This window comes from Dasypus novemcinctus, chromosome 18 (genome assembly GCF_030445035.2).
Source record: "Dasypus novemcinctus isolate mDasNov1 chromosome 18, mDasNov1.1.hap2, whole genome shotgun sequence".
Classification (NCBI taxonomy): Eukaryota; Metazoa; Chordata; class Mammalia; order Cingulata; family Dasypodidae; genus Dasypus; species Dasypus novemcinctus.
In genome coordinates, this window is record NC_080690.1 from 38,425,623 (window position 1) to 38,449,786 (window position 24,164).

The 24,164-nt window shown below is 38.7% G+C and overlaps 1 pseudogene; it reads right to left on the reverse strand.

The window, feature by feature from the left end:
* Nucleotides 1-241: 241 nt before the first annotated feature.
* Nucleotides 242-1,302, reverse strand: LOC101427829 (spermine synthase pseudogene; annotated as a pseudogene).
* Between the last annotated feature and the right edge of the window lie 22,862 nt (nt 1,303-24,164).

Genomic DNA, 24,164 nt, shown 5'->3' on the forward strand with positions numbered 1-24,164 from the left:
TCAGAGATGTCCAAACAAATATCATGAATAAACTTAACGAAGTGAAGGAAGAAACTAAGGATATTAAGAAGACACTGGGAGAACATATTGAAGAAATTGTAAATATACATAAAAAGATAACAGATAAGTTGGTGATAAATGATACAATGTAAGAAATAAAAAATACAGCATTTAAAGGTCAGGATGGCTATTTGCAGAACACATAATTAAATGATATTAATCTTCAAAGATTAGCTGTCTATCAAACAGTATAAAATATCCACAAGTCCAAGTATGGTGGGAAATAGGTGATATCCTTCAAAAATTCCATGGGACCATGCAGGTGCCTAAGCTGTTCATCATGGAGTGAAAGGGCAACCGTCAAATTGGTATAGTTCCCCTGTGTAAAATATTTCCCATCCTGTTTCAATACTTTCTTTGAAAGGTCAAGAATCAGTCTGAGAGACTCTATGTGGAAATCTCCTGGAGACATGGATTTTGGAACAGTTGTGTAATCAATTATCACATACTCAAACATCCTCCCTTCTTTGGCATAATTCTTCAGTACTAGAGTACAGTCTTCTCTCAGAACCTGATAGCATTCTCCTTTAAGAGCATCTAAGATGTCACCACAAGTTTTTCACATGTATTTCTTATACCTGTCGATTACCATTTGGTCAATCTCTACCATAGTAACCATCTTTGGCTTCAGTTTGACTATTTCACATAAGATGCCCCCATCTCTTCCTCTCAGATTCAGTACATCTTTGCCAATGTAATCTTCTTTCCCACTGCCCATGATGGCCTGGGTATTTGTCAAGTCACTCTCTGCCAAATTAATGTCCCCATTGAGGATGAAAATATTCCCAAATGGCTTTGAGTGTAGAATTTTAATGTTCTAATAAGTAAGTCATCATATTCTACTTCATCTATATCATATGCAACCAGTCACCCATCAGCAGTGGACCAGTTCATGTCAATGGCCCTTCCTCAAACTATGAGTGGTAATTACTTCACCTTCCCAGTACTGTCCTGACTCAATTCTTTCAATCTTTCTTCTACTTTATTCAAAAGATTGTCAATTTCTTCTTTGCCTTGTGCATCACTGTCAAACTCTGAAGGTCCAGCAACACCAACCATGTGGGTAAATTCTGAAATTGGCAAAGCTACCACTTTTGTTCATGTACATTGCTAAATAGCTATGGTCCTGCCAGAAGTATGCCATCATTCCCTGCTCCTGGAAAATGGATTGGAAGCCTTTTGGGATAGTCTTGCCATCAGCTTTGGCATGAAGTCAAGGGTGCTATGGTATGTTGCTACCATGGTGCAGTGAGGCTCTGTGCCATGCCTGGGGAAGATGGCTGTGGGAGACTGGGGACTGTATGGTGTGTCAGGCTGTGACCAGTGGGATGTGCCTTCATAGTCTTTTTAATCTTTAGGTGGTAGTCTCCAGTTTCTTAGCCTACATCCCACCAGCTTAAGTCCAGTAGAAATAAAGCCTCTCTCAATAGCCCTATTTTTCCCAATAGGCCCATGAAATTTCAAAATTGAGTTCCCTTAGACTTATATAGGCCCTAGGGGCCTGAACAATTGGGGGTGGTAAAGTTGCAATTTTTATGGAGCCTAGTGTATGCCAGACCTTCACCTCCACTCATCATCAATGAGACAGAACAAGGCAATGTGAGTTGGAACTACTCAGCACTTTACTTTCCCCCAACTCCTGGTGCCAATGTGGTCCAGTGGAAAGCTGAACCTCCACAATGACCTAGTAAAAAGGAGGCTGAAATAGACAGTGTAAAGTGGAACTAGTCATATTCTAGTTTCTGTCCCCCTTTTGTAGTATCAGCAGAACCTATTGGGGACCCAAGTTCCTACCAAAACTGGCATCAACAGGGTGGAGTGAGATGGTGGGAATTGGAGCTAGTTGACACTCCCCTCTTCCCCTCCCCTGCAAGGACCAGCAAGGAGCTGAGCCTCTGCCTTGACCACACAGTGACAAAGTGATGTGTCAGCTTACTGCCTCTTCCATCAACCCATGATAGTAGGGATGAGCAGGGAACTGAATTTACAACTTCAGTTGTAAACAATGAGTTGGTTCAAGTCAGTGCCCCACTTTTGCTGGAAAGATGTCCCCAAGGTAAAGAGGGAGCTAAAGTTCCATTCCATCAATCACAGGAAGTAGGGTTATTGCTCCTCTTTTTTGGATGGTGTTGGTGGGGTCCATAAGGAAGCTGAATATACATACTCATTTGGCACTCACACTACTCTGCAACAGGAGGACTTCTGCTTAAAAAAAGATTAAATAGAATCCAAAGTCTCATACTATAATGCTCAAAATATCCAGGATAAAATTGGAAATAATTTGTAATACAAAGAAATAGGAAAAAAAAATTACAATTTGAAAGACCAAAAAGACAATAAACAGATGCTAATACCAAGACATTGGAATGATATGACAAGAATTTTAGAGCAGCCATCTTAAAAATGTTTCAAAAAGCAAATTATGGATTCTCTTGAAACAAATTTAGAAAATTTAAAAATCCCAGAAAAAAGAAGTTATTAAAAAGAACCAAGAGGAAATTATAGAACTGAAAAATAAAATAACAAAGCATTCACTTGTTGAGCTCAGTGGTAGAGTGGAGTTGAGAGAGGATAGAATCAGTGAACTTGAGGACAAGTAATAGAATTTAGCCAATCTAAACAACAGATAGAAAATAGGTGAAAGAAAAATTAATAAATTCTCCAGAATGTTTTGGACAATAACAAAAGACCTAATATTTGTGTTATCAGAGTTCCAGAAGGAGAAGATAGAAAGAGTGGAACTGAAAAGACTCTTGAAGAAACAATGGATAAAAATTCTTTTTGGAAAAAAACCACAAACCTAAATATTCAATACACTGGCCTAACTCTGAATAGGAGATACACAAAGAAGTTACGCCAAGACATACTATAATTAAACTTCTGTAAAGGCAAAGAAAATATCTTGAAAGAGGTCAGAGAGAAACAAGGAACACCAATCACAGAGGAATACTGATTTAAATGACAATAAATTTCTCATCTGAAATCATGGAGGCAAGAGGAAGTGGCACAACGGTTTCAAGGAATGAAAGAAAAGGACTGTCAACCATGAACTCTAAGTCCTACAAATTATGTTACTTAGTGAAGAGGATGGGAGTTTATACACAAAAAGCTCTGTTAACAACAGAGGGGAGAATGGTTACTGGAAGAATATAAGGGGTAAATTTGTTTTCATGTCAACTAAAATATTTTTCCTTTTTCACTTTTTGATTATTATTGTTTCTGTATTGTTTTAGAAGGAAAATTGGATGTCCTTTAATACTGGCCAATCCCAAATATTTCACTTGAAACAGTGAAACAGTATATGCTTCACTTCCCTGTGTATGGAATTTTTGACTCAAGCTGAATTAAGAATGTGTGTATCTCCTTGGGGCACCATAGGAAGCATTTTTTAAAAATCCTTGAACTTTTGCTTTGGCCTAGGATTGCCTTATTAGACCAATTTTATATGAAAAAGAGAAGCATTGGGTTGTGAGAGTTACTCATAATGATGACACCAAATTCTTATCTAGATTAGCTCTTTGCAACTCAGCAGGAGTAGGTATATGGTAACTGAAGATCCAAAAATGTTGGTTCTTCTGCTACCCCCAGTGCAAAAACCTTAACAGTTGGGCCTGTAGGGAGGAAGGCAGACTATCTTGCAGAGCCTCAGATAATGGAAGGAGGAAGAAAGGGGAACATAATAGATGGGTAAGACCGGTGGTTCTGCCATTTGAAAAAATAGATAAAATTGCTCAATCAATATCTGGATTCTGTTACCGAAAGTTTCTAAAGCACTTACATTTTACTTAAGAATTCTTATTACTTTTAATATTCCTCATAGTCCTTAAGTAGATTTGCCCTGTATGATTGTTCTCATTCCTCAGATGAGAAGATCATTGTACAGAATTTACATGGGACAGTTAGGTCTGGCATCTAGAACTTGAAGCTATTTTAGTATCTTATCTACTGTACTATAGACCTTTGCTATAGATTTAAATCTTGTAACTTAAATGATCTCCATCTTCCTAGTCCCTGGCCAGCAAGGGTACTGCAAATAGGCTTTGTAACACAGTGGTAAGGAGTTAGTTCTGTCATGACTAAATGGATCTTGCAAAGAATCATTGAAGAGAGGCCCTTTTTACTCAGGAAACCACAGCTTGAAGGCTCAAAGCTGTGAAAGATAAATTAACCTTCCCTCAGACTTCATCCAACTGCCAAGCAAACTGGAAGTAATTATTTTATGTGGGATGCTTATTGCCATTACAGTGGCATGGACTTGATTTCACCATTTAGCAGACCCATCTGTTCTCTCTCCTTGGCAGGCTCTCTGATCACATCTCACCTGGGGCCCTGGCATTCTCAGGCCTTGGTTGTAGGGCATGTCCGAGGTTGGATGTGGGGTATATATATAGAGAGAGAGAGAGAAAGAGAAGGCCTGAGTTCCACCTCCAGTCGAGCTCCAGCTGGGGAGATGGAAATAGGAGTAAAATGATAAATATCCTTAAGAGGCATGAAAGTACCAAAATATTTTATCAAAAAATACATATTCCAAAATAATTTTTGCAATAATTCACTGGACTTACAGCACAGGCCCTGTTCTATCACTTGCTAACTCTGTCATCTTGGGCAAGTTACAAAGTCTCTATGTGCCTCAACTTTCTCAATTATAAAATGGGCATAATAGCTCTTACCTCACACAGTATTAAATGAGAATGGCATAAAGTGCTTAGCACATAATAAGCACTCAGAAAATGTTAGCTATTATGATAAAGAGTTAAGAAGAGGGAGAGCACCTATGGGTGATCAAAAAAACCTTTCTTTCATTTGGAAACACTGCTTTGTCTTTTCTGCTGCACTCCCACACCATTTTGCAGCTCTGCCCGCCTCCTTGGTCACAGCTGATTGGTCTAAGTGTGGTCACCCAACCAAGAAAGAGCCACTTAGAGATATTCCAGAAATGTAGACCTGGGAAGCCATTATCCCCCTGGTGGCTGAAATTGTAAGAAGTAAAACTTGGGAGAAATATTGGTGAATGAGTTTCCTGCTAGGGGGATGAGAGAAAGCAGGTTGGGAGAGGCTTACGGGGCCTGCTAAGGTTGTTGGTTCTCTGTGTGATTAAAAAAAGATGGGGAGGGGTGGGGAGCATTGGTAGGTGTTTTTGAGCAGAGCCCTGGAACTTGCAAATGAGTGTTTTAGAAAGGATTGGATCTCCTCACTCAGATACAGGGAGTCTGTTTCCTAGATAATAACTGCTTTTTAATGATGCTGAAAAGTTAGTATTAACTGCAGATGCAGCACAAAATTTATAACCAGGATTTAGTAACATCAGTAATCTTTACTTCTAGCGTGGTGATAATATTTTTACTTTACAGAGAAGTTTCTGAAGTCCTGGCTAGGCCTTAACTACCATTCTGACTGCCCAAATCTATTTTTTTCAGATCAGAAAATCTCATTTCCTTATGGGGGAAATTGCCAATACTTTCTATTTACATCAGAAGGCATTTGGTGTTCTGTACCACATGGCAGCAAGAAATGAAGAACTCATATGAACTATCACTTAAGTTCTCATCTTCATAAGCAACAAATCCAGCAGTGACAAATGACTTGTTCCTGGAATTCTGATTTCTGACAGAGACCTTAAAGAGGTAGAAATGGTTACCCATTCTTCTGCTTTTGTGTGTATGGGAACCCAGATGTTGTAATAAGCCTTGGGTTCAACACCATTTCTCTATCTACCTCCTAACATTGTTGGGAAGAATAGACCTGGGAAGGCATCAGGAAATGGCCTGACTCAGAGTAAATGCTTAATTAGTATTTGGAATTAGTATTATTTTTAGTGATAGTTTTCCAGTATTTGTCAATTTTGTCATTTTATCTAGATTACCAACCCCCTTAAGAAGGAATGATAACATATTGGCATCTGCTAAGGTCTTGGATTATTTATCCTGTCCATCCACTTTGTTTTTATTTTTCTGTATGTTTTATTATTGTGGGTTTTTTTTTTTGTGTGTGTGTATGTATGTACAATTTGATGAGTTTTACCATATCTGTAGATTCATGTAATCACTGTCACAATCAAAATTCCATCTTTTCTAGATATTCTAGTATAATATTGAATAGAAGTGGTCAAAGCAGACATCCTTGTCTTGTTTCTGATCTCAGAGGGGAAGCTTTTAGTTCTTCACTATTAAGTATGAAGTTAGCTGTGGGTTTTTTGTATATGTCCTTTGTTATGTTGAGGAAGTTCCCTTCTCTTTATGTCTGGTTTGTTGAGTGCTTTTGTCATTGGAGTGTTGGATTTTTGTCAAATGCTTCAAATGTCAAATGAGATGATCATATTGTTTTCATCTATTTTTCTATTAATTAAGTGCATTGCACTGATTTTCATATGATGAACCACCCTTGCCTTTTTGGGATAAATTCCAATTGGTCATGTGTCTGATCCTTTCTCACATGTTGCTAGTATTTTGTTCGCTAGCATTTTGTTGAAGATTTTTGCATCTATGTTTGTAAGGGATATTGGTCTTTAGTTTTTGTTTTGTTTTGTTTTGCTTGTGATGTATTTGTCTAGTTTTGATATCAGAATAATACTGAACACATATGAGTTGGGAAATGTCCTTTTCTATTTTATTTTCTGAATGAGTTTGTGAAGGGTTGGTGTTACTTCTTTACAAATACGGTTGAATTCACCAGTGAAGTCATTTGGTCTTGATCTTTTCTTTATGGGATGTGTTTTTTTAAAAATTTATTTTAATTGCCAATTCAATCTTCTTACTTGTTATAGGTCAATTCATATTTTATATTTCTTCTTGAGTCATTTTTAGTAGTTTGTGTCCTTCTACATATTTTTTTTTTTAAAGATTTATTTATTTATTTCTCTCCCCTCTCCCCACCACCCCGGTTGTGTGTTCTCTGTGTCTATTTGCTGCATCTTCTTTGTCCGCTTCTGTTGTTGTCAGTGGCATGGCAATCTGTGTTTCTTTTTGTTGTGTCAGCTCTCCATGTGTGCGGCGCCATTCTTGGGCAGGCTGCACTTTCTTTCACGCTGGGTGGCTCTCCTTTCGGGGCGCACTCCTTGCACGTGGGGCTCCCCTATGCGGGGACACCCCTGCGTGGCAGGGCACTCCTTGCGTGCATCAGCACTGCACGTGGGCCAGCTCCACATGGGTCAAGGAGGCCCAGGGTTTGAACTGCAGACCTCCCATGTGGTAGACGAACGCCCTAACCACTGGGCCAAGTCTGCTGCCCTCCTTCTACATATTTGATCATTTTGTTTAATTTATATAATTTGTTGGTATATAATTATTAATATTATTTCTTTATAATCCTTTTTATTTCTACAAAATAGTTAACAATGTCCCCTCCTTCATTCATAATTTTAGTAATTTGAGTCTTCTCTCACTTTTTTTGGTCAATATAGTAAAGGTTTGCCAATTTGTTTGATATTTCTGAAGAAGCAATTTTGGCTTTGTTTATTTTCTCTATTATTTCTGTATTCTCTATTTTATTTGTTTCCACTGTAATCTTTATTATTTCCTTCCTTCTGCTTACTTTAGGTTTTATTTACTCCTCTTTATCTGATTACTTAAGGTGAAATGTTAGGTATTGATTTAAGATATATTTTTTTAATATAGGTACTTAGAGCTATAAGTTTCCCTTCAAGCACTGCTGTAGTTTCATCTCATAAGTTTTGGTGTGTTTATTTTCATGTTACTTTTTTGTTTTCTAATTTTTCTTGTTATTTTTCCTTTGATCCATTGACTAGTTCGGAAAGGTATTGTTTAATTCCATATGTTTGTGAATTTTCCAAATTTTCTTCTGTTATTGATATCTATTTTCATTCTGTTTTTGTCAGAAAATATACTTTGCATTATTTCAATCCTTTTAAATTTATGGAGACTTGATTTATAGTCTAACCTATGGCATAGTCTGGACAATGTTCCAGGTGCACTTAAGAAGATTGCGTATTCTGCTGTTTTGTGTTGAGTGTTCTATACATGTCTGTTCAGTCCAATTGCTTTGTTATGTTTGTCAAGTCATCTATTTCCTTTTTGCCCTTCTACCTAGTTGTGTTATACATTATTGGAAGTCAGGTATTGACTTCTCTAACTATTACTGTTTAATTTTCTATTTCTCCTTGTAAGGCTATCATTTTTTTGCTTTATGGATTTGAGACTCTATTGGTAGAGGCATAAACAGTTGATTCTCTTTATTTGTGGTGATTATGTCCATAAATTCCCTGTGAACTCTAAATTAGCAAATACCATACCAGCCTTGTTTGTCCTGATTTGGAAAATTTTCACCAGTCCATGCATGCCTGTTAATGATTGTTGTAGCACTACCACAGTAAATAGTGCCTCAAACAGTGGAGTTTCTGAGAACTCTAAAGACATCTAGACCCTATAAGTAGGGCAGACAATCTCAGGAATTTGGCACCCTGTCAGTGGGACTTGCTTTGAAATATATGCTCCCCAGTGTAACAGAGTTAGACTCAGTTATAATTTCCTGACACATGGGTCATCTGCCCCTTTTATTTGAACCTGTAATTAGCACTAAATTTGTTAATTATATGTCCCATAGACTTAAATCTTCAGTCTGTTCATATGTTGGTTGAGCATTGAATCTCAGCAGAGTTGCAACACCTTCTCTCCAGTTCACTGGACTTGCCCAGGACAACTAACAAAAGGATGATGATGGACAATGCCCATCCCCAAAATAGAGAGTGTCTATAACTGCAAGCAAGACAAGTTCCATCCATCTGCCCCATGGGATCTAAGCACCCACTCATTTAGAAACAGGGTAGGCATCACCATACCAAAATTCTCAAGATAGGGGAATGAACAATGGACTAAAGCAGACTTTTCATTATTCTATTATAGACTTATTTTTATTCTAGCAATGGAAGAACTTGCATCATTAATGTGAAGGCAGTGTCCACCAGAGGTTCTGAGGGATGGAGAAGGAAGAACAGGTGTAATATGGGGCATTTGGAATAGTACTGCATGACATTGCAAAACAAATACAGGCCATTATACATTTTTTCAAAACCTATACAATTGTGTGGGGCTAAGTGTGAACTATAATGCAAACAATGGTTCATGGTTAGTAGCAATACTTTAATATGTGGTCAATTTTAACAAATGTACCACACTAATGAAAGATGTTGTTAATGTGGGAAAGTGTGTGTGTGTTTGGGGTATATAGGAATCACCTACATGTATATATATATATTTTTTTTTTTAAAGAGTTATTATTTATTTATCTCCTCTTCCTCACTCCCCCCTGCCATTGTCTGCTCTTTGTATCCATTCTCTGTGTGTTCTTCTGTGTCCACTCACATTCTTGTCAGCAGCACTGGGAATCTATGTCTCTTTTTGTTGCATCATCTTGCTGATCAGCTCTCTGTGTATGTGGTGCCACTCCTGGGCAGGCTGTGCTTTTTTTGCATGGAGCAGCTCTCCTTTTGGGGTGCACTCCTTGTGCATGGGGCTTCCCTATGTGAGGTACACCCCTGTGTGGCAGGGCACTCCTTGTGCACATCAGCACTGCACGTGGGCCATCTCACCACATGGGTCAGGAGGCCCTGGGTTTGAACACTGAACCTCCTATATGGTAGACAGACACTCTATTAATTGAGCCAAATCTGCTTCCCAGTCACCTATATTTTTGATGTAACATTTATGTAATCTAAAGCTTCTTTAAAAATAATAAATAAATAAATAAATAAATAAATAAATAAATAAAGGTAAGTTTGGAAATATGGAATCTTCAAATAAAGAGTATTGGCTGTATATTTATAATTGTATCTTCCTGATAGAGTGACTCTTTTATTGTTAAAATTCCCTTTTTGTCTCTAATAAAAATTTTTGTCTTAAGGTTTATTTTATCTGATGCTAAATAGAGACTCCAGCTCTCTTTTGATTACAGTTTGCATGGTGTATTTTTTCCATCCTTTTATTTTCAACCTAGTTGTACCTTTGAATCTGAAATGTGTCTTGTAGATAGTCTTGTAGATAGCATATAGTTGGAGCTTTAAAAAATAATACATTCTGCCTATCTCTTCCTTTTTGATTGGAGTGTTTAATCTATTTACATTTAATGTAATTATTGAAAAAGTAGGATTTACATCTATTTCCTTTATATATATTAAGTCTTACTTTGGTCCTCTATTTCTGCATTACTGCCTTCTTTTGTATTAATATTTTCTAGTGTACCCTTTTGAATCTCTTCTTTTTCTTTAAATAATTTAAAATTATTTTCCTGCTTATTGCTCTGATAACTCTTATAAGGCAGGTCTACTAGTGATCATTTCTCTCAGTTTTTGCTTATCTAGGAAAGTATTTATTACTCTTTCCTTTCTAATGTATAGTTTTGCTGGATATGGAATTCCTGGTTCACAGTCCCTTTTTTCAGAATTTTATCCTATTTAGAGAGAAAGAAAGGAGAAGAAAGGAATTTGAAGAAATAACATCAGAATACTTCCAAAATTAGATGAAAAACAGTGATCTACGCATCCAAGAATCTCAACAAATTCCAAGCAAGATGTACTCAAAGAAATCCACAATTAGACACATCATAATAATACTGTCAAAAGAAAAAAGAACCTTGAAAACAAAGGATAAGTATCTCTGAATATACGAGGGATGCCAAAAAAAATGAACAGCTCATTTTTCCTCAGAAACCATGGTGGCTAGAAGGTAGTGGGATGGCATATTCAAAGCATCAGCTTCTTGAATATTCATTTATGCTTACCACTAAATTTTGGAGTTTTCCAGTCATTTCTTCAAAAAAAATTTCTTTACAGTCCTCTTTATCATCTCCTTCTTGGATTCTGGAGACATGAATGTTAGCACTTTTGATATTTTCCCACAGTTCTCTGCAACACTATGATATCCACTCCCCAATATTTTATCTCTCTCTTGTATGATTTGGTGTTTCTATTGATCTGTCTTCAAGTTCGCTGATTCTTTATCATGTCATCTGTATTCTGCTATTGAGCCCATCCAGTGAATTTTTTTATTTCAGTTATTGCTCAGCTCCAATGTTTCTGTTTAGTTCTTTAAAAAAGAATAGTTTTTTGATCTTCTAGAGCTTTTAAGTATCTTTTGTATTTTTCATTTTTCTGCTGAAACTTTCTATTTTTGTGTTTTAACATTATTCATTCTTACTTCTTGATGCATGGTTGTATTAGCTGCTTTAAAGTCTATGTCTAATAAGCCCAACATCTATGTCATCTCTGAGTTGGTGTCTTTCATTCTTTTCCCTTTCCAAAGGTAGAGATTTTCCTGTTTGTTTGTTTTTTTTGTATGTCAATTACTTTTGAATTGTACCCTGTATTATTCTATTAGGTTATGACACTATTCCTCTTATTTATATCATCAGAAGAATGTTTATTTGTTCATTATGTTCAGGTTTCAAGTTCCTACCTGCTTTCTCTGAGCTATTGTTCCAATGTGAGTTCAGTTTTCAAAGCCTTTTTAGAAACATTTTGATCTATTCCATGTGTGTGCCATTCAGGTGCCAGTTTTGTACCTGGCCAGTGGCCCACCTCATATTTAAGTTCTTAAAGTCTTTAGTATGTTGTTTGGGATGAGACCCAAGTGTGCATATTGCAGGGGTGAGTACAGGAAGACATATACAACTTTATAATCTCAATTTCTTGAGCTCTTTACTCTCTGTGACTTCCCAGACACTATTCTGCTCAACAGAATCTTCTTTCCTGGTCTTCTGGCTAGAAATCTGTGGCTTAATTTCTCTTTTCTGCCATGCCTTTCCCACAATTGTGTCTGCCCCTGGGGCTAAGTGGAAAGAGCACATACACAGAAATACAGCAATGGGCTCTTTTAACCCAGTGGTCCTGGGGCCAGTTTCTGTAGTTGGAAGGAAGGGGTCCCTTGCCTCTGGTATTAGGCACCTGTCCAGCTTCTGCTGCCTTCACCACCACAAACACCACCACTGTAGGAATGTTCAGGGCTGGAGTAAGAGCAAATGGATACAGGGGAAGAGAAAATATGATTTCCCTCATTTTCTCTTATCCAGCGATTTCTGCCTTCCTCATTCATTGGACCAGAAATAGAGTTCTCTTGGAGACCTTATGTCTGTTCTCATATGCAGTTCTGAATTTCAGGCTGCCTATGAATCTAGGGTAGAAGATACTGGAGAGGTTAGGGGAAGGGAGCCCACTACCAGTATAGTGATGCTTAGAGTTCTGGTTTCCTTTCCTAATCTACTTACTGCCATTCACTCTTCAGAGTCACAACTAGCTGCTCCATGCTTTTTGTTCAGGGTCTTTAGTTTAGCTGAATAGGAGAAACAGTGGAGTGTGCTTACTCTGTTTTGAACAGAACTGAACCCTTTTCTCTATTTTGCAAAGGAAAAAGATCTTTTGAGGCTTTAGCTAATTCTAGTACTTTATTTAATTGTGAAAATTGCAAAGAATGATGGCAAATTGCATGGGCTCTGGAGCCATATGCTTATGCTTAGGTTCAAATCTTGGTTTCACCACATTCTATATCAGCAACCTTTGACGAGTCACTTGATTTATATACCCAAAGGGGACATTTTTTTATAATAATAGAAGCTACATCACAGGATGCTAATATTATATGAGTTAATATTTATAAGGCATTAGAACTGTGCCCAGAACATAGTTAATCTAAGTATTTGTCATATAAAATAATGTCTGTTTGATTCATATATGTGTTTTTGACAAAAGATGTGTCTTTTCTGTATTTCCCAGTTCACTTTATGTCTAACATTGCTTTGGTCATAGAAGACCACAGAGCAGAGTAAAAAGATGATGGACATTAGAATCAGGATCACCTGAATTTAAATCAAGTATAAATTGCTCTCAATGTCAGTCACATTTTGAAAGTAATGTAAATGTTCCCTCTTACTTAATTTAAAGAAAATGTGTATAATATAATGTCTGAAATCCAGCATTCTTGATTATTAGTCTATGCTTCTCTTCTCATCCTTTCATCCATCAATTCATTCCTTCATTTATTCATTTCTTCATTTGTTCATAACATGATTATTAAGTACCTTCTTTGTGTCAGGCCATGTGCTAGGGGCCAGGGAAAAGATGTACAAAATTGGCATGATTCCTGCCCTCAAGGAACTTAACATTAATCAAGGAATCATTTAACATATAATTACAAACCATGATGGGATGTTGAAAAAAATGTGCATGGTGCTTTATCAACATATAACAAAGGGGTCTAACCCAGTTGGGGGATGTGGGGGAGGATGGTGGCCAATGATTGCTTAAACTGGGCTCTGAATGGAGACTAGAAACTAACATGGCAAACTGGTGAGGCAGAGAGGAGTAGAGGAAGGGAGAAGGTCTCTGGTAGAGAGAACAGCATGTGCAATGGCCCTGTGGTGGGATGAGAGTGACATGTTCAGAACTAATGCGGTTGAGTAGGTAGCTAGTGCAGGGAGTTCAGAGGAGAATGGCACTAGAGAGGATAAAGAGAGATGGAGAGGTTGTTCCAGACTGCTGAACTTTGTGAAGGACTGTACTGTAAGAACAAGGGGGGCAACAGAAGGAATTTAAATGGAGGGTGGGGTGGGAAGGGGCAATGATGGATTAAGGTTTACATGGGAAAATAATGCTTATGACTGCTGTCACACAGGGAATGGTTTGTGGCCTACAGTCATTCTCCAAGCGTAGGTTTGCTTCAACTGAATGTCCTCCATGCTTTCATCCTCTAGATTTTGAAGGGATACCACCAACCTGTCAAAGACAGAAGTAAAAAAGCTGGTGTCAGCAATTAGAAATATTGTTGGTGAAGACATCCACTGCTTAATGTTCTCCCCACATCTTCCGGATGTATTTTTTTTGGTTCAGGCATATAATCTTCCTCTGGAAGCTAAAATAAAAAACTGTGGGAAAAGTGGGTATATCTCAAGTGGTTGAGCACCTGCTTCCCATGTACAATGTCCTGGGTTCAATCCCCGGTACCTCCTAAAAACAAACAAACAAACAAACAAACAGACTCCCATTGTGAGAAGATGTAGTTCAGTGGTTGAGTACCTGCATCCTATGTATGAGGTCCTGGGTTCAATCCCTGGTACCTCCTGAAAACAATTACAACAGCAACAAAACCCTAAGGGTTATGAGTTTTCTCTGTGGTGGAAAAGACAAAACAGACCCACTAAGAGAGGTACAAGTAGGAGAGAGGATTCCTAACTAGGGTTGAGTCTCTGGAGCAAGTCAATCCTGAAACCTCTTCCACTCCTGCCTTTTCTATGGTTTGGCTTTCCTGGGCCAACAAATTCCCCCTTGTGTTAAAGCCACATTTTACTTTGTGCATTAATTAATTTAACTCAAAGTTCAGTTGGAGTCACCCTCTCCTTTGGATCTGAGTAAAATTTTGTGCAAACCCACCGTTCAGAGGAAAAGGTTAACATTTTCCTCTTGGGGATTCATGTTTGTATGTGTGTATGGATGGAGGGAACAGGGTAGGGGAAAGAAGGGGGAGTGTGAGCGTTCCCTACTGCCTGAGTTGCTCTTATTGAATGCTCAGCCATATTCAGTTCTCTTCTCTGGTCACTGTTCTCTTTCCTCTGCCTCCCAGATCAAGAACACAGTCTCTTTACCCTAAACCATTCTCACTAGGCAAATCTTGCTCAAAGCCTGAGGCAGCTGAGATACAGACATTTATGACTGCAAACAACTGAAAAGTAGGCATTGGGCATCCAATCTACTTAAAATAGTCCAAGAATTTCCCATGGCCACTCTTCACTATATCCTTTGCCTCCCATGGTGCTGTTCCAGCTCGTCACCTTTGCTACTTTGTCCAGCTGTCCAGCCCTAAATGCCTATTAATATCCTATATAGGGAAGGTTGGCTGGCTTTTTTTCTTTTTTTTGAGGGGTGAGGGACTGGGGATTGAACCCAGGACCTTCCATGTGGAGGGTGGAAGCTCATCTGCTTGAGCTACATCTGCTCCCCTTGGCTGGCTTCTTATTTCACTGTTTCCGTACAGACCCTCCCAACCAAGAGAAGTCTAGCAAGGCATAGCCCTTACAAATACAGTCTCCTCCTTGAGGAAAATTCCTCCAGGTTTTCACCCTATTATACTATCTGGCTTATCTCTTTATCATCTCCTTTTCTTTCTATCATTTATCTCACCACTACTATATCCTTTCAATGCGGCAATCAAACAAACAAACAAAACTCCTGGCATTGATTCCAATGATGAATACATAACTTTGAAACAATCATTTTCACTCAGCAACTTGGATTTGGAAAAAGGTCCCAGCTCCCCCCGCCCTACCTCCACCCGATAGAGTCATTACCTTTTGGTTCATGCAACTTGCCTCCTTTCTCCCTCTCCCCAAGTCCAGTAAAAACTTTGGCAAAAAAGAAAGATGAAAGAGAAAACTGTCTGGGCTCTAGCTCTTCTCTTGCCGATTTCTTTCAGGTCTCATGTTACTTGAATGAAGGTTCTCTGCTGATGGAAACTTCTGTGTTCACTCTTTGACATAAGTTCCCTTTCTTCTCCTTCCCTGAGAAAAGTTTTGGAGGTTTGGTGTGCTATCTCTGCCCTGACATGGAGCTGACTTCGAGGAATAAACCCTGCGGTTGCTGGCCTCGTCTCCTCTGTCCGTTTGTAGGCAGTGGGCATCTTGAATGAGGAAACACAAACACTGACTGGTAATCTTTTGTCCCAGGCATTTTTTTCTCCTCCTGGGACAAAGAAGAAGGAAATGTGAGGAGGGCAGAGCAGTGAAGTGGGCCTATTGTGGCATAAACACAGCTCTTACTAATGACAGTGGTTGGGTGGCTTTTCCTAATCACAGCCAGGAAGAAGGAATGTTTGTGGGAGTCAGAATAAGGCCATTTCTGCTTCCCTTTAAAAAGTCAACTTTAAAATGCAAGCACTATGCATTATTTTTGTATACCATACAATTCCTAGAGCCTAGATTCCCCATGTCAGACCCTAAAAACTGTCGAAGTTGATATAAAAAGTGAAAAGATGCCAGGTGCCCCCAATAATGTTAATTATAATAATCATTATTAATAAAATTATCAATAAATATTACTATTTATTGAATTCTTAACGACATCCCAGGTACAGGGTTGTTTTACATGGAATGCTTCACTGAATCTTTCCAACGATCCTATCAATTAGACACTATCATTATCTCCATTTTTGGAGACAGAGATGTCTCTTCAGTGGCAGAGATGCCATTTAAACCCAGCAATATGTAGTGGAGGCAGAATTTGAATCCAGACCAAGCCCATACTTCATGTGCCCAATCATACACTGTATTTATACATTGGGAAGGTGGTATTGGCTCTTGGTGGTTATCATGCAGCTACCCATGAGAAATTCGTGTCTAGGCACAAGAGAAACAAAGGGAAATTTTTTTCTGCTTTGGATGTTGTTTGTTTTCCTGCAGCCACCTGAGATTTCTTTGGATGGCTTCAGCCTGTGATGCCAGGTAGACTTAAGGAGTTCAGATGCCCTGAGAGGTACCTTTGAAGCAAATGTGAGAGTGCAGAGACTGTGCTCCTTATCCCTCCCACTGCAAAAGTGCTTTAAAGAACAGGAAAGCTGAAGCTTTGCCATGCAATGTAGAAACACAAAGTAGAGAGTTACAGAATGTTCTAGAGTTTGGATTTTCAATATAAACTAAAAAGCTTGATATCTACTCACTCTAGAGGGAACTCATCACTCCCTCATTTAGCCCACAATACGGAGCTACTACCATGGGTCAGGACTGACAGCCTGGACTTGACCCCTGGTGCTTATAGTTTAGTGTGGGTAGATAGATGGAAACATAGACAAATAAATGCAATAGATTCAGGTGATGGTAAATCAGTGTCACCTAGAGAGTAAAGCATGTAATGGGATAGATGGAGGCTGCTGGACCAGGTCATCTGAGAAGACCTCTTTGAGAGGGGGAATTTGAGCTGAGACCTTTTAAAGACAAAAAGAGTCAGGACCTGAAGAGGAGGAAACCAGAAATATTAAAGGCGTTGAGGCATGGGTGAGCTTGGCTTGTTTGAGAAACTGAACTTTTGCATCTTTCTCTAGTGCCATTGAAGAGTACTGGGTAAGAACAAGGGTGGCATGAGGTGACGTTGGAAAAAGACACTGTGGCCAGATAAAATAAGTCTTTGGGGGGCATTGAGGGCTATTTGGGTTTATTTTAAGTGCAATAGGCTATCACTGAAGGTTTTATGGCAGGGGACTGACAAGATCCAATTTACGGTTTTAAACCATCATGCCAGCTGCTGTTTGGAGAGTAGATGGTTGGTTAGCAACCTCTGAGGCAGGGAGACCATTAGGAGGTCTTCAGGCTCAGTCAGATGAGACACAAAGGACACTTGAGACAGGGAATTGGCGCAGAAATACAGAAGAGGGGACAGGTATAACATCTGCCTTTTTTTAAATTGGGTTCTTTAGTTTTCTTCTTATTGAATTTTGAGAGTCCTTTATTCTGTATATAAGTCCTTGATGAAATACATTATTGCAAATATTTTCTCCCAACCTATAGCTTTTCTTTCAGTTTTTTTAGGAGTGGCCTTTCAAAGCAGAGGTTTATAATTTTGAAAAAGTCCAATTTATCAATTTTCCCTCTTCCAAATTGTGCTTTTGGCATCATATATAAGAATTCTGTTTATCTCAGGAGTGCAAAGATTTTCTCCTGTGTTTTCTTCTAGAAGTTCTATAGTTTTAGGTTTTATACTTGAGTCTACAATCTTTGATATAATTTGAGCTAATTGTGTACTGGTGTGAGGTATAGATTGAATTCATTTTTGTTTTTTGTTTTTTTTTTTCATCTTAATAACCACTAGGTCAAGCAGCATTTGTCAAGAAGACCAGCCTTTATTCACTGAATTGACTTTGCACCTTTCTGGGAAATCAGTTGTCCATACATATGGGGGTTCATTTCTTGATTTTTTCATTCCGTGATTTACCTGTCTATCTTTATGCCCATATCGTACTCTTTGACACTTCTAGCTTTATACGAGCATTGAAGGCAGGTAGTGTTAGTCCTTCATCTTTGTTCTCCATTTTCCAATAAATTTTACAACCAGCTTGTCAATGTCTACAAGAAAGTGTGCTAGATTTTGACTGAGATTGCATTGAATTATTGATCATTTTGGGGAGATTTGCATCTTAACAGTACTTAGTCTTTCAATCCATGAACATTTATTTAGGTCTCCTTTAATTTCTCTCAACAACCTTCTGCAGTTTTCAACACACATGCCTCATGCATCTTCTGTCAAATTTATTCTTAAGTATTTCACATTTTTTATGCTATTGTGCATGGTATTGTTTTTAAATTTTAGGGCTTCCCTCATTTTTCTCCCATCTCTCAGAGGCCACTGTCCTTTGTTGCCTGATGTCCAATGTCTTAAAAACCATTGTTTCACATATTTTCTCTGTATTTGTAGTAGTTTTGGGAGTAAGTGTCCCTGTTATTTCATCTTGGCTGGGAACAAAAGCCCTGGAGATTAATTTTTCTTTTTAAGGGGTACCAGGGAATGAACCTGGGATCTTGTATATGGGAAACAGGAGCTCAACCACTTGAGCTATATCCGCTCCCCCTGGACATTAATTTTTATTGAATGACTTATAAGGACAAAAAAGGTTACTAATAGTATGTAAACCCTTTGGAGTTCAGAAATCTCCTGAAATAACTTAGCCTAGCAGGCAAGGGCATATTAATTACATATTCATTGCAAAAGATTAAGAACACTTCATTTTTTAAATGTTCAAAGTTTAAGGTACAAGGTATGTGAGTTTAACAGTAGTATTTGAATACTGATTGACTCATCTTTTAGAAATCTGTGGGTTACACTTGATGCAATATCAGAGGAAGGATTCATAATACACAGGACAATTACCGATGACAGGCCATTTATGGTGCTAATGGAACAAATGATGATTCTGTAAAGGCTTAGAACAGATGGGCAGTTATTTCTGTTTCTACAAAATTGACACTTGAGATAAGAGTAAACTCATTTTCTTCTAACAATGGGATTTTGTTTATGATGCAGGAAAACTCATGCCTCATAAAGATTAGGAGTTATTCTGTTATTACCTTAGAAGGTATAGAAGAATCCCAGACAAATGATAGTGGCTTTAATTGATGTTTACTAAATGAATGATTACCTGTCAATTACAGGAATAGTAAACTGGTAGCTTATATGTAGTGTCCTTTCTGCCTACAGCATGTTCTTTAAAATCAGGCAATTTCACATAAAAATCCAGATTCTCAGTTTCACTGTGATCAGGGGAGCTGGTGCATTCCAGTTTGCTACAGACCTCACCACTCCCTATTACTTGTCACCTTTTGTTCATTTACATTAGTTGGCTGGTCAGTTCCCTATCCTATCTAATTTTTAAAAAATTGAAATATTCTCCTAATAAAGATAATGCCTAGAATATTGTAAGCAGTGAAAATACATCATTGAAACAGAATGCTCTCAGAAGCCCTTTAAACTTATTATGTCTATCTTGTGGTGATTTTAAAGGGTGGCTAAAATCTCTGACATGCCTTCCAATAAAAGAAAGGATCTATGCCCTCTCCTCTTTTCCCCTTCCCTTGAATCTGGGCAGGCTTGTGATTCAGTTGCAACAGAATGTAGCAGAAGTGACACTGCATGACTTGCCTAGTCTGGGTAATACTAGGTAATGCAACTTCTACCTTGATACTCACTTTCAGAACTCAGAAATGCCTTTTGAGAAGTTCAACATCCCGAGGCTGCCATATTGTGGGGGAACCCAGACCACCTGGACCAACCGCTTATAGGTCTTCTGAATATATGAGTACCCAGACAACAGCCACCATCAACTGCCAGGTGTGTGAGTGAAGATGCCGCCACGTGTTTCAGACTCCAGCCATCAGATCATCCTCAGCCATCAAGAACTCCCAGCTGGAGCCCTCAACATTATGGAGTAGGGACAAGCCATTCCCTCTTGCTCTGCCATGATTTTAACCCACAAAAGGTGTAAGCCTAATAAAATGATTGCTTTAAGCTGCTAAATTGGAGGATGATATTTTAGGCAGCAGTACTCATTGGAATATACCTGTTTAAAAAATGATTTGTAGCTATAAACACTGCTCTGAATCTGAGTTCTTCATCTGTAAAATAGGGATAATAGTTTCTATAGATCAGATGAACACAAGTGAGTAATATGTTGATCCCAATACCTGCAGGTGGTAGATTCTTGCTTTTAAAAAGAACTGAAACAAAGATAATTTATCTCTATGAAAAGGAGATCTTATTATAGAAATTTAGAAGGGATACTAGTAGTAAAATGATTTTGTCTTATTCTGTTGGTTGTTTTTTTCTTTTTCTTTTTCTCCCAAATCCCAGCCCTTAGTTACTAGATGGAACTGGTGCAGGAGAAATTATTTGGATTCTGAGTGAAAAACCTGATTAAATGGAAATGCCTATATAAAGGCAATGTTCTAGGCAAGCTGGGGAAAGGACAAAAGCATGATTTCTTTTGGCCTTTAATCAGCTGCAATTGGGACCTGGAGGCTTTTCAGTTAATTGAAAAAGTTGGTTAATTGCAGGAATCAAAAAATTTGATACCTTAGCTACTGAAACTATTTTAAATTAACACACTCACATGTCCCTCCATGCATATGTAAATATGCACTTTACTCTAGGCTCAAGGGCCTTTCTTTTGGTATGGGTCTCCTAATAAGAGTTTCATATTGCTTTTGTTGCATTCAATCATGCCTGTGAAACCTTGGCTATGATTTTTACTTTGGTTTCTCTAAAGAGGAGTGAGAACTTAATGGAACTCAAGAAGGAATTGAGGGCAGACTTCTCTTGAAAATTATTTTTGCAGCTTTTTACAGGCTTCTCACCGACTCCTAATTAGATGGCCATTTTTTTAGTCATTCACCACTTATTGATTCCTTTGGAAACACTTAGCTTAGTTTTACACCTCTTCTCTTTTTTTACTCATATTACATAAATAGATACACCTATTAGCCATGGAAGCTCCCTCACGTTATGTCTTTCCATGTATATTGTGGTTAAGTGCCATAAAAGGGTTATAGATAACGTGCAGTGGGATGCAGGGCAAGGAGTTATAGCTTTCCATCCTGATGTTGGAAAGACGTCAACAAGACTTACTGAAATAAGAAGTTCTTTACTGGTTCTGGAAGGATGGTAGAGCTGGGAAAGGAAGCGATACAGAGGAGGACACCTTGCAGATAGGAATTTGTGTGCAAAGATGGAGGCAGCCAAGGTCAGGGCATATTTGGTAAGTTATGCATATGCAAATTTCCCAGGGGTGAGATGTGCCTATAGGGAAAGGGATCCTTCCTGGGACATTCCAAACTCAGGCCGGTGGTTGAGACACCCATTCAGTTTAGCAGTGGTCCCAGATGAAAATGTCCTGATTTGAACAATAAATTACATGGTCACCCTACCTATGGGAAAGGAATAGAAAGGATGAAATGCCAGGTAAGGTTTTTCCACTCTAGAAGCAGTTGGGAGTCATGGAAGATTTGGGAGTTGAGAGACTTGGAACTGATTATTAGAAGGACTTACTAGGTGACACCCTGAAGATTACATGATGGGGGAAAGAAAAGAGGGTTAGAGGAGGAGAGAAAGAGGTTTTTCAAAGATATTTCAGGATACAGTCAGGAAAAAGGTGGGGGGTTGAGGCAATTCAGGTGAAGGTATGGACAGGAGCAATGTTGAGAATTTAATGTTGAAGCAATAATGTCGTTCACAGGTAAGGTGGATCAGAAATGGATGGGGGGCGGGGAGGGCGCAGCATTTCCTGTCCTTTCCCTTCAGTCACTTGGAGGCATGGGTCAATAGTTAATCCAGGCGCTTCTGGAATGGAAAGAATCAGAATTAGGTCTTGCAGCCCTTCCAGCTTGGAGAGCAGCCTTGTGTGTGCTTTTCTGCCATTGAGAATAAATCTCCTTCCAGGTCCCATATATTGATCGAGGGCAAGATGGTGTCGATTTAAGTGCACACTCAACACCTCTCTCACACACACAAACAACAACAACAAAAAAAACAGTTGCTGTGGGGATCAGATCCTGCCCCAGTGAGCTGTTTTGGGAGCCCACAGAGCAGGAGGCTTCAGGGTATGGATCTGAAGAGAGCTTGACAAAGAGATAAATTGTTCAAGGTAAAACCCTGAGTTTCTAGCCCCTGAGGCTGGAAACTGCAGAACCAAGTGCTAAATCCCACCCTTGAGGCAATAAGCCTCTCTGAGCCCTTACCCCGAAGGCCACCCAGAGGGCGGGAGCATTCTCCTAGCGTTCTCTGAGAGTGGGAGGGTTCTCTGAGAGTGGGAAGGGAAGAGAGGGGTTTCCTTTCTGTGGGTCTGTTTACCTGAATCTCCTTAGAGCCTTGAGGAGCATACCATCTGACTTAAGGTGGCAGCAGGAAGGAGAGGTGAATCTGCTGAGGCAACCTGATTTACCTAGCCCACCTGGGAGAGAGGAACCTGGCCTGGGAGAGGGTAGGGTCAGGCAATTGACTAGTCCATGTTGAAAACTAACAAATATCAACTCCCCTAAGGGAGGCGGACAGTAGGAAGCACTTAATAAGTTTCCAAGAGCATATTTAGGGCCTTGTGGGAGGATGGGGTGGCTTAGTAGAGGGATGAGTGTCTTTTTTTTTGCAGTGAAAGTCAGCAGGGTCCCATTTGAATTTCAAAAGCAAACTCAACCTGACCCAGACATGTGAGGGGAATTCCCTCCTACAACACTATTGATTCCCGCTGCCCTGGGAGAGAAAGCAATAAGAAGAGAAAGGGCACCCGGACAGACCTGCCTGAGGGAAAGTGACTGGATAGCTTTCTGAAGAGGTAACTGACCCAAAGAGAAAATTTAGCTCAGTGGAGGAGTTTCCACCTTGAATACACAAAGTCCCTAGTTTGACTCCTGACTCCTCTTAGAGCAGTGATCCACTGGGATATCAAACACCCAGCTGAAACTTTAGGTCAGGGAAAACATAGACATTATATTTCTGCTACCTTCTCTAGCGTCTCTTATTTTTCCTTAAATAAAGATTACTTTAAAAAAGAAATTTAGCTTAGTTTACTCACTAAAACTTACTTCAAAACCTGCAGAGGGAAGGCTGCAAGGTAATTGATGAACATCAGCAGCCCGAGACACACCAGGCACCTGAGAAGGAAGGCTGTTCTTCCTTAGTGTTTGTTTAACTGCTTACTTGTGTGTTTGTTTTGTTTTCTTGTTTTTCTTTCCTCTTTCTCCCCCACCCACCCCCTTTTTCTTTTCTTTTTTTTTTTTAAATGTGATGGTGCTGGCTTGTCTCTTGTTTGCTGTGTCTCCTCCTCCATGATTTCCCCGTTTCTGTGTACACCAATTTTGTCTACCAAGGCTATCTCTTTTCCATCCTTTATCTTCCTATCTTCCGCCTTCAGTTGTTATTCTTACATCCCACCTCTCTGTTTAGTCCTCAATTTTTCAGGTTTATATTTCTAACTCTTCTATTCTGTTTTCTTTCTTTCATTAACTTTTTTTTTCTTTTGTCCCTTTCTCTTTCTCTCTTTCCTCATCATTCTGGCCTTTTAATTCATTCTATATATTTTGTCTATTTGGATTCCCATTTCATTGTAGGTACCCCACATTATTATTCCTATTATTCTACACTGCTTACATGAGTTAAATACACATTTGCCTATGTCTTTTATGGTTCATTTTCTAAGGTTTACTATTATTATTATTATTATTATACTTTTTATTTTCTTATCCCTTTCACTCTTTCTGGCCTAATCTTTTTCCTTCAAGGGAACACAGAAATCAGCAAAATAGAACAAGAAGAACAAAATGTGAAAGAGAAAACTTAACACACACACACACAAACAGCAGCTAAATAAAGCCCTAGAGTAAAGAGAGAAACTAATCAACAGAATACACCCATCAAGATAAAAAGATGACCAAATAGCAACAAAAAATTATAAACCATACCAAGAACAGGAAGGCATGGCCCAGTCCAATGAACAAACTAAAAACCAGGGAAAGATGCAGAGCATCTAATAACTAATCAAAGTTGTCAAAACAAATATCATGGAACAACTTAATGAAGTGAAGGAAGAGATTAAAGATACTATGAAAATACTGGGAGAACATACTGAAGAAATTGTAAA